Source organism: Arachis stenosperma, chromosome 6 (genome assembly GCF_014773155.1).
Source record: "Arachis stenosperma cultivar V10309 chromosome 6, arast.V10309.gnm1.PFL2, whole genome shotgun sequence".
Lineage (NCBI taxonomy): Eukaryota > Viridiplantae > Streptophyta > Magnoliopsida > Fabales > Fabaceae > Arachis > Arachis stenosperma.
The window spans coordinates 62270635-62281868 of record NC_080382.1 but is presented as its reverse complement, the minus strand read 5'-3'; the positions used below and the strand labels follow the sequence as shown (position 1 = coordinate 62281868).

Sequence of the window (11234 nt, the reverse complement as noted above, 5' to 3'; positions counted from 1 at the left end):
AGTCTGGTGCCCCTTTCTGGCGTTAAACGCCCAGAATGGTGCCATACTGGGCGTTAAACGCCCATTTGCTAGCTTTACTGGCGTTTAAACGCCAGCAAATTTTCCTCCAGGGTGTGCTGTTTTTCTTTCTATTTTTCATTCTGTTTTTGCTTTTTCAATTGATTTTGTGACTTCTTATGATCATCAACCTACAGAAAACATAAAATAACAAAGGAAAATAGAAAAAATATAATATTGGGTTGCCTCCCAACAAGCGCTTCTTTAATGTCAGTAGCTTGACAGAGGGCTCTCATGGAACCTCACAAATGCTCAGAGCAATGTTGGAACCTCCCAACACCAAACTTAGAGTTTGAATGTGGGGGTTCAACACCAAACTTAGAATTTGGTTGTGGCCTCCCAACACCAAACTTAGAGTTTGACTGTGGGGGCTCTGTTTGACTCTGTTTTGAGAGAAGCTCTTCATGCTTCCTCTCCATGGTGACAGAGGGATATCCTTGAGCTGTAAACACAAAGGATTCTTCATTCACTTGAATGATCAATTCTCCTCTGTCCACATCAATCACAGCCTTTGCTGTGGCTAGGAAGGGTTTACCAAGGATGATGGATTCATCCATGCACTTCCCAGTCTCTAGGACTATGAAATCAGCAGGGATGTAATGGTCTTTAATCTTTACCAGAACATCCTCTACAAGTCCATAAGCTTGTTTTCTTGAATTGTCTGCCATCTCTAGTGAGATTCTTGCAGCTTGCACCTCAAAGATCCCTAGCTTCTCTATTACAGAGAGAGGCATGAGGTTTATGCTTGACCCTAGGTCACACAGAGCCTTCTTGAAGGTCATGGTGCCTATGGCGCAAGGTATTGAGAACTTCCCAGGATCTTGTCTCTTTTGAGGTAATCTCTGCCTAGACAAGTCATCCAGTACTTTGGTGAGCAAAGGAGGTTCGTTCTCCCAAGTCTTATTACCAAATAACTTGTCATTTAGCTTCATGATTGCTCCAAGGTATTTAGCAACTTGCTCTTCAGTGACATACTCATCCTCTTCAGAGGAAGAATACTCATCAGAGCTCATGAATGGCAAAAGTAAATCCATTGGAATCTCTATGGTCTCAATGTGAGCCTCAGATTCCCATGGTTCCTCATTAGGGAACTCATTGGAGGCCAGTGGACGTCCATTGAGGTCTTCCTCAGTGGCGTTCACTGCCTCTTCCTCCTCTCCAAATTCGGGCATGTTGATGGCCTTGCACTCTCCTTTTGGATTTTCTTCTGTATTGCTTGGAAGAGTACTAGGAGGGATTTCAGTAATTTTCTTGCTCAGCTGACCCACTTGTGCCTCCAAGTTTCTAACGGAGGACCTTGTTTCAATCATGAAACTTTGAGTGGTTTTGATTAGATCAGAGACCATGGTTGCTAAGTCAGAGTGGTTCTGCTTAGAATTCTCTGTCTGTTGCTGAGAAGATGATGGAAAAGGCTTGCCATTGCTAAACCTATTTCTTCCACCATTATTGTTGTTGAAACCTTGTTGAGGTCTCTATTGATCCTTCCATGAGAGATTTGGATGATTTCTCCATGAAGAATTATAGGTGTTTCCATAGGGTTCTCCCATGTAATTCACCTCTTCCATTGAAGGGTTCTCAGGATCATAAGCTTCTTCTTCAGATGAAGCATCCTTAGTACTGCCTGGTGCATTTTGCATTCCAGACAGACTTTGAGAAATCAAATTGACTTGCTGAGTCAATATCTTGTTCTGAGCCAATATGGCCTTCAGAGTATCAATCTCAAGAACTCCTTTCTTCTGATTTGTCCCATTGTTCACAGGATTCCTTTCAGAAGTGTACATGAATTGGTTATTTGCAACCATTTCAATTAGTTCTTGAGCTTCTGCTGGCGTCTTCTTCAGATGAAGAGATCCTCCAGCAGAGCTATCCAAAGACATCTTGGACAGTTCAGACAGACCATCACAGAAAATACCTATGATGCTCCATTCAGAAAGCATGTCAGAGGGACACTTTCTGATCAATTGTTTGTATTTTTCCCAAGCTTCATAGAGGGATTCTCCTTCCTTCTGTCTGAAGGTTTGGACTTCCACTCTAAGCTTACTCAATTTTTGAGGTGGAAAGAACTTTGCCAAGAAGGCATTGACTAGCTTTTCCCAAGAGTTAAGGCTTTCTTTAGGCTGTGAATCCAACCATATCCTAGCTCTGTCTCTTACAGCAAAAGGGAATAGCATAAGTCTGTAGACCTCAGGGTCAACCCCATTAGTCTTGACAGTGTCACAGATTTGCAAGAATTCAGCTAAAAACTGATGAGGATCTTCCAATGGAAGTCCATGGAACTTGCAATTCTGTTGCATTAGAGAAACTAATTGAGGCTTAAGCTCAAAGTTGTTTGCTCCAATGGCAGGGATAGAGATGCTTCTCCCATAGAAGTCGGGAGTAAGTGCAGTAAAGTCACCCAGCAACTTCCTTGCATTGTTGGCATTGTTGTTGTTTTCGGCTGCCATGGGTTCTTCTTCTTTGAAGATTTCTGTTAGGTCCTCTACAGAGAGTTGTGCCTTAGCTTCTCTTAGCTTTCACTTCAAGGTCCTTTCAGGTTCAGGGTCAGCCTCAACAAGAATGCTTTTGTCTTTGCTCCTGCTCATATGAAAGAGAAGAGAACAAGAAAATATGGAATCCTCTATGTCACAATATAGAGATTCCTTGAGGTGTCAGAGGAAAAGAAAAATAGAAGGAAGAAGTAGAGAATTCGAACTTATCAAGAAAGATGGAGTTCGAATTGTGCATTAAGGAATAGTGTTAGTCCATAAATAGAAGGATGTGAGAAGAGGGGAAGAAATTTTTGAAAATTAAGTAAAAGATTTTAAAAACATTTTGAAAAACACAAATTGATTTTCGAAAACTAAGATTGAAAAAAAATCAAGTGATTTTTGAAAAAGATTTTGAAATTAGAAATAAAAAAGATATGATTGAAAACTATTATGAAAAAGATATGATTAAGAAGATATGATTGAAAAGTTATGGTTTTAAAAAGATGTGATTGAGAAGATATGATTTGAAAAACAATTTAAAAAGATTTGATTTTAAAAAAAATAATGACTTGGCTAACAAGGAAAGATATGATTCAAACATTAAACCTTTCTCAACAGAAAAGGCAACATACTTGAAATGTTGAATCAAATCATTAATTGATAGCAAGTATTTTTGAAAATGGAAAGAAATTGATTTTGAAAAAGATTTGATTGAAAAGATATGATTTGAAAAAGATTTGATTTTGAAAAATTTTGAAAACTTGAAAAAAAATCTGAATTGAAAACAGAATCTTCCCTCTTGTGCCATCCTGGCGTTAAACGCCCATAATGGTGCACATTCTGGCGTTTAACGCCCAAAGCACTACCCTTTTGGGCGTTAAACGCCCAGCTAGGCACCCTAGCTGGCGTTTAAACACCAGTTTGCCTTCCTCACTGGGCGTTTTGAACGCCCAGCTTTTTCTATGTAATTCCTCTGCTGTATGTTCTGAATCTTCAATTCTCTGTATTATTGACTTGAAAAGACACAAATTAAAATTTTTTTGGATTTTTAATGATGAGGAATAATCAAAATGCAACTAGAATCAAATAACAATGCATGCAAGACACCAAACTTAGCAGTTTGTATACTACTAACACTAACAAAATGAGAATGCATATGAGAAACAACAAAACACTCAAGTCAAGAGAATTTAAAGATCAAAGCAAGGAAATCATCAAGAACAACTTGAAGATAAAGACACATGAAAAATACAAGAAGAACAGAAACATGCAATTGACACCAAACTTAAAATGAGACACTAGACTCAACAAGAAACATAAAATATTTTTGGTTTTTTTATGATTTTGTAAATTTTTTGGATTTTTCGAAAATTAAGTGGAAGAAGAAAATAAAGATATCAAAATTCTTAATGAGAATTTCAGGAATCATGCAATGTTAGTCTAAAGCTTTAGTCTAAAGGAATTAGACATGGCTAGCCAAGCTTCAGCAAGACATTGCATTCAAGAGCTAAATTGATGAGAATCAATCAGCTTTGGTGATGATAAGAACATCACCTTGAAACACTAGAATTCATTCTTAAGAACTCTGAAGATAAATACCTAATCTAAGCAACAAGATGAACCGTTAGTTGTCCATACTCGAAACAATCCCCGGCAACGGCGCCAAAAACTTGGTGCTGTTGCCGGATCAAAACTTGGCACTGTTATTGCAGGGAACAAATGCGAAACCGTAGTTAGGACATTTAATTCCCCGGTAACGGCGCCAAAAACTTGGTGCACAAAATTGTGATCACTACTTTTCACAACTCAAATAATCCCCGGTAATGAATCCAAAAACTTAGTGCTCAATACCATGGCATAAACACAACTTCGCACAACTAACCAGCAAGTGCACTAGGTCGTCCAAGTAATAAACCTTACGCGAGTAAGGGTCGATCCCACGGAGATTGTTGGTATGAAGCAAGCTATGGTCACCTTGTAAATCTTAGTCAGGCAGATTCAAATGGTCATGGATGATATATGAATAAAACATAAAGATAAAGATAGAGAGACTTATGTAATTCATTGGTGAGAATTTCAGATAAGCGAATGGAGATGCTTTGTCCCTTCCGTCTCTCTGCTTTCCTACTGTCTTCATCCAATCCTTCTTACTCCTTTCCATGGCAAGTTGTATGTTGGGCATCACCGTTGTCAGTGGCTACAATCCCGTCCTCTCAGTGAAAATGTTCAACGCACCCTGTCACAGCACGGCTAATCATCTATCGGTTCTCAATCAGGATGCAATAGAATCCATTGATTCTTTTGCGTCTGTCACTAACGCCCAGCCTTCAGGAGTTTGAAGCTCGTCACAGTCATTCAATCATTGAATCCTACTCAGAATACCACAGACAAGGTTTAGACCTTCCGGATTCTCTTGAATGCCACCATCAATTATAGCTTATACCAAGAAGATTCCGGTTAAAGAATCCAAGAGATAAACATTCAAGCCTTGTTTGCTTGTAGAAAGGGAGTGGTTGTCAGGCACGCATTCATAAGTGAGAATGATGATGAGCGTCACATAATCATCACATTCATCAAGTTCTTGAGTGCGAATGAATATCTTGGAATAAGAACAAGCTAAATTGAATAGAAGAACAATAGTAATTGCATTAATACTCGAGGTACAGCAGAGCTCCACACCTTAATCTATGGTGTGTAGAAACTCCACCGTTGAAAATACATAAGAACAAGGTCTAGGCATGGCCGAATGGCCAGCCTCCCAATGATCTAAGAACTAGATGTCCAAAGATGATCCTAAGATCGAAAATGATCCAAAGGTATAAAGATCAAAAGATATAAAGATCAAAAGATATAAAGATCAAAAGATGAAAATACAATAGTAAAAGGTCCTACTTATAGAGAACTAGTAGCCTAGGGTTTACAAAGATGAGTAAATGACAGAAAAATCCACTTCTGGGCCCACTTGGTGTGTGCTTGGGCTGAGCATTGAAGCATTTTCGTGTAGAGACTCTTCTTGGAGTTAAACGCCAGCTTTTGTGCCAGTTTGGGCGTTTAACTCCCATTGCTGTGCCAGTTCCGGCGTTTAACGCCGGGCAGTTTTGAGCTGATTTGGAACGCCAGTTTGGGCCATCAAATCTTAGGCAAAGTATGGACTATTATACATTGCTGGAAAGCCCAGGATGTCTACTTTCGAAAACCGTTGAGATCGCGCCAATTGGGCTTCTGTAGCTCTAGAAAATCCACTTCGAGTGTAGGGAGATCAGAATCCAATAGCATCTGCAGTCCTTTTCAGTCTCTGAATCAGATTTTTGCTCAGGTCCCTCAATTTCAGCCAAAAAATACCTGAAATCACAGAAAAACACAAAAACTCATAGTAAAGTCCAGAAAAGTGAATTTTGACTAAAAACTAATAAAAATATACTAAAGACTAACTAAAACATACTAAAAACAATGCCAAAAAGCGTACAAATTATCTGCTCATCACTACCTTACTAAAGTCCTTAATAAATCTCCTATAAAAACCTGCATGGCCAAGGAACGAACGGACTTCCCTCACAGAAGAGGGGTAAGGTAAACTAGAAATAACATTCACCTTTGCTGGGTCTACAGAAATGCCATTATTAGATACCACATGTCCTAATGCAATCCCTTGTTTTACCATAAAATGACATTTTTCAAAATTTAATACAAGGTTTGTATTAACACATCTATCTAATACTCTAGATAATCCATCTAAGCAAAGGCTAAAAGAATCACCATAAACGCTAAAATCGTCCATAAAAACTTCCAAACAATCCTCAATAAGGTCAGAGAAAAGACTCATCATGCACCTTTGGAAAGTAGTTGGTGCATTGCACAAGCCAAAGGGCATTCTCTTGTAAGCATAAGTCCCAAAAGGACATGTAAAAGTGGTCTTTTCCTGATCCTCAGGAGCTATATAAATCTAGAAATAACCTGTGTTACCATCTAAAAAACAATAATGTGATTTACCTGACAGGCAATCCAACATTTGATCAATGAATGGAAGTGGGTAGTGATCCTTACGGGTAGCTTGGTTGAGACGCCTGTAATCAATGCAAACTCTCCAAGCATTCTGAACTCTAGTTGCTATGAGCTCTCCATGCTCATTCTTCACTGTAGTGACTCCAGACTTCTTGGGCACCACTTGTACTGGGCTTACCCATTCACTGTCTAAAATGGGATATATGATACCTGCTACCAATAGTTTGGTCACTTCCTTTTTGACAACTTCCAAGATGGTGGGGTTCAATCGTCTTTGGGGTTGATGGACAGGTCTTGCTCCCTCTTCTAAAAATATTCTGTGCTCACATACTTGAGGGTTGATGCCTACTATGTCTGCCAAACTCCACCCAATTGCCTTCTTATGCTTCCTCAGCACATCAAGTAACTGCTCTTCTTGTTGAGAAGTAAGTTCCCTTGTAACGATAACTAGAAACTTCTGCTCATCTTCAAGATAAGCGTATTTGAGATGTGGAGGCAGGGGTTTCAATTCTACTTTCTGATCATGGGCAGGCTCTAGATTATCTGGAGCTTGTGAAAATGATGAAGTGCCCTCATTGTCAGTTAAGAGGGTCCCCACACTTGGACCTTGTCCAGTGTGCCTCTCTTCTAACTCTTCCTTGTGAACTTCAACTACACTTTCATCTATGACATCACACTGGAAGATAGAATGATCTTCTGGAGGGTTGTTAATGACTCCATTCAGATTGAAAATTACTATGCAGCCATCTATTTCAAAGGAGTATGTTCCTGAAAAAGCATCTAATTTGAATTTTGATGTCTTCAGGAATGGTCTTCCAAGTAGGATTGATGATGGCTTATCTGAATCATTATGGGGCATCTCCAAGATATAAAAATCAGTGGGAAATATAAGCCCTTTAATATTCACCAAAACATCTTCAGCAACTCCAGCCACTGTAATAATGCTTTTATCTGCTAACACAAAATGAGCTACCGACCTTTTTAAGGGAGGGAGCCTCAAAATATCATATATAGACAAAGGCATTATACTAACACATGCTCCTAAATCACACATGCAATCATAAATCACTACACCACCAATAGTACAGCTAACTATACAAGGACCTGGATCACTACATTTTTCAGGTAATCCTCCCATTAAAGCAGATATAGAACTACCTAAAGGAATAGTTTCTAATTCATTAATTTTGTCTTTATGGATACATAAATCTTTTAGAAACTTTGCATATTTAGGTACTTGCTGAATAACATCAAAAAGAGGAACAATTACCTCGACCTTTTTGAATATTTCTACCATTTTAGGATTGGGTTCCAGCTGCTTCCTGGGCTTCCTTGCAAGTTGTGGAAATGGAATAGGCGTAGTGTTTTCTGTAGTGTCTACGCCTTTTGGTGCTTCCTCCTGTGGTTGAGCTATTTCTTCTTCAGCTATGTCCTGTATATCCTCTTCCTCTTCAACATCTTCTATTTCTACCACCTCTTCAGCTGAGGCGTGTTCTGGTGAGCTTGGCTCCTCCTGATTCCTCTCATGCAGTGTGGTTCCGGACCTTAGGGTGATGGCATTAATGCCTCCCTTTGGATTAGGTAATGGTTGAGAGGGGATTCCAGTGGAGCTTGAAGGTTGGTTACTGGAATTTTGTGTTGCTCCAATCTGTGAGACAAGAGCTTGCAAAGTAGAGGTTAGACCATTCAGACTGGCATTAATACTATTCATGATGTTATTTTCCATGGTCTGCTGTCTTCGCTCAAAAGATTGTAGTAACTCTTCATTATGAGATAAAGAAGAATGAGTGAATTGAGAGGTCTGCTATTGATTATTCTGTGGTCCTTGGTTTTGCCTCAGGTGAGGTGCTCTGTAAGGTTGATTCTGCTGCCTGTTGTTGTTATTATTCCACCTCTGATTTGTCTGATTATCTCTGCCTCCTCTGTTATTGTTGTCCCTCCAATTTTGGTTAGAATTGTCCTGCCATCCATGGTTATTATTTCCACCTTGATTGTACCCTTGGTTGGGGCGGTCATAGAAATTATGAGTGGATTCCACCATGTTATCTTCTTGTTGGAGCTGCGGGCATTCATCAGTATAATGGCTATAATCAACACAGATTCCGCAAACTCTCTGTGGGACTAGCTGTTGGTTTTGCTGTAGTGGAGGAGGTTGAGCTTGCTGAGCTTGTTGTTGATTCATTTGCATCTGCTTCAGCAAGTTGGTCATCTCACATATACTCTGAGCTAGAGCCGCAGTCTCTTTGTTAGAGGATACTTCTGCAACGGCTTTTGAACGGCCTTGTCTTTGCCTGTGGTTCCTAGTAGATTTAGCTAAATCATTGATCAATTGCCATGCCTCATCAGTGGTCTTGTACTTCTTCATAGACCCATTGCTAGCACTTTCCAATGTGGTCTTATCTTGGGGCCTCATACCCTGTGTGATATAGCTGAGTAACACCATCTTATCAATTCTGTGGTGGGGGCATGCTTCTAGAAGATTATTGAAGCGCTCCCAGTATTCAAAGAGAGACTCATTGTCATCCTAAACAATGGTGGAGATATCCTTCCTCAGTTTATCAGTAACTTCAAATGGAAAGAATTTTTCCAAAAACTCCTTTCTGAGTGTATCCCAGTTGGATACATTTGCTAGAGGTTGAGTGTAGTACCACTCTCTTGCTTTTTCCTCAAGAGAAAACGGGAAAGCTTTCAGCAAAATTGATGTTTCATCAGTACCATCATGCTTGACAGTAGAACAGGCTGCCTGAAAATCTCTCAAGTGCTTGATGGGCTCTTGAGTAGGTAAGCCATGAAACTTGGGCATCAAATTTAGCAGTGCGGTCTTTATTTCGAAATCTGTAGCTACCGCCAGATGATGCGCTTGAAACGGTTGCATCGTAAAATCAGGAGCTCCTTCCTCCTGGATGGTAACACTCCTAGCTGCCATGTCTTCTGCACGTAAAACAACCGAATCAGTAGAACGGGGGCTGGTTTCTTCCTCAACTGACGGTTTAGATTCGTCCTCAGAGAGGACTAACCAATGCTTAGCTCGCCTTATTCGTGAAATAGTCCTTTTAATTTCAGGATCGAATATTGGCAAGTTGGGGTCAGGTAGTGAACGCGTCATTTGACGAAAGAAATATGCAGCTCATAGTAAAAACAATAAAATAAAATGCAAATAAATAAATTCTAATTAATAACTTTAGCACTCTATTGCAACTCCCCGGCAACGGCGCCAAAAATTGATGGAACACAGAAAGTGGTAAATTAAAAATTATTAAATTAATTACGTTGCCAACATAGTTCTTAACTCACTGAAAATCTGCCTATCAATTTAGAAATATGTCACGGAGAATTTAAATTAAAAATTACTGGGAGTTTGAGTCCCAGGTTGTCTCCCAACGAGTTGCAGGAAAGTGTACTATTTTATTAATTAGATGTTTCCAAAAAGTTGAGTTAAGTAGATGGAAAATTAAATTGAGGAAATTTGAATAATATAAATAAACGCCTTGACTGGGAGTTGATTAGTTGGAATCTCTATTATTGATGGAGTGATTTTAGGATTAATTTATAATTAATGGTTGTTCTGTTTAGTTATCCTTTACTAGGTAAAGGAAAGTCAAACAAGTTGGAATGATAGATCTGTTCACGAGTTGCAACCTACTTAGTTCAAAGGGATTGGTGTTAGTGACAAGATAGCAATCCAACAGTTAACCCAATTACAAATTCTCTTTCAATCCTTCCAACTCAAGAGTTCCTTTCAATCAACTCCCCATCAAGTGAGGGGAACTACTCGCTCATTGTAAATAATAAATCCATAACATATGAAAGTGAATTAAAAGAAGACATGATTATCAGAAGGTAAAATGGATTAAAATGAAAGAAATAATTCTTGTATTAAATAATCATAAAAGTATTCAAATGACAAAATTGAACAAAGCAAAGAACATGGAAGAAATAAACCAAGTTAAGAGAACAAACTAGAATGACGAAGTCTTGATGAGGAAATAACTCTTCTCAATGTTCCAATGCTAAAACCAATTAAAAATTAAATTCTAAAACCTAAAGAGAAAAAACCTAGAGGAGGAGTGAAAACTAGATCTAAAACTAAAAACTGTGTAGAATGAATGTTGTCCTCTGTTTCTGCATGTTCTCTGGCTCTAGTCTGCTGTTCCGGGCCGAAAACTGGGTCGAAATTAGGTCCAAAATTGCCCCCAGCGAATTCTGCAGATTATGCAAATCGCACATGTCACGCAATCGCGTCACCCATGCGGACGCATCACTCGCGCTTTTCCATGCCACACGTCCGCGTCGTCCACGCTACCGTGTCGCTTGAGCTTTTCCAATCCGCGCGGCCGCGTGAGCCATGCGGCCGCGTCACTGCGATTTTCTCCCCTTCGTGCGGTCGCGTGAGCCATGCGACCGCGTCACTTCTCGCTGGTTATCTCCTCAAATTCTTGTGTTCCTTCCATTTTTGCCAACTTCTTTTCCAATCTCCCATTCATTCATGCCCTGTAAAGCCTGAAACACTCAACACACAGATCACGGCATCGAATGGAATAAAGGAGAATTAAAAATACATAATTAAAGTCTCTAAGAAGTAGTTTTCAACCATGTAATAAATTCAGGAAGGAAATCTAAATGCATGCTAATTTAATGAATAAGTGGGTAAGGATCATGATAAAACCACACAATTAAACACAATATAAACCATCAAATAGTGGTTTA

General features: G+C 39.3%; 1 non-coding gene across 1 annotated transcript; it reads left to right on the top strand.

Annotated features, from left to right (window-relative positions):
* The first annotated feature begins 8977 nt into the window (after nt 1-8977).
* Nucleotides 8978-9084, top strand: LOC130938200 (small nucleolar RNA R71). Its single transcript, XR_009069375.1, has one exon. It is a non-coding gene; the product is annotated as a small nucleolar RNA R71 (small nucleolar RNA).
* The last annotated feature ends 2150 nt before the right edge of the window (nt 9085-11234 follow it).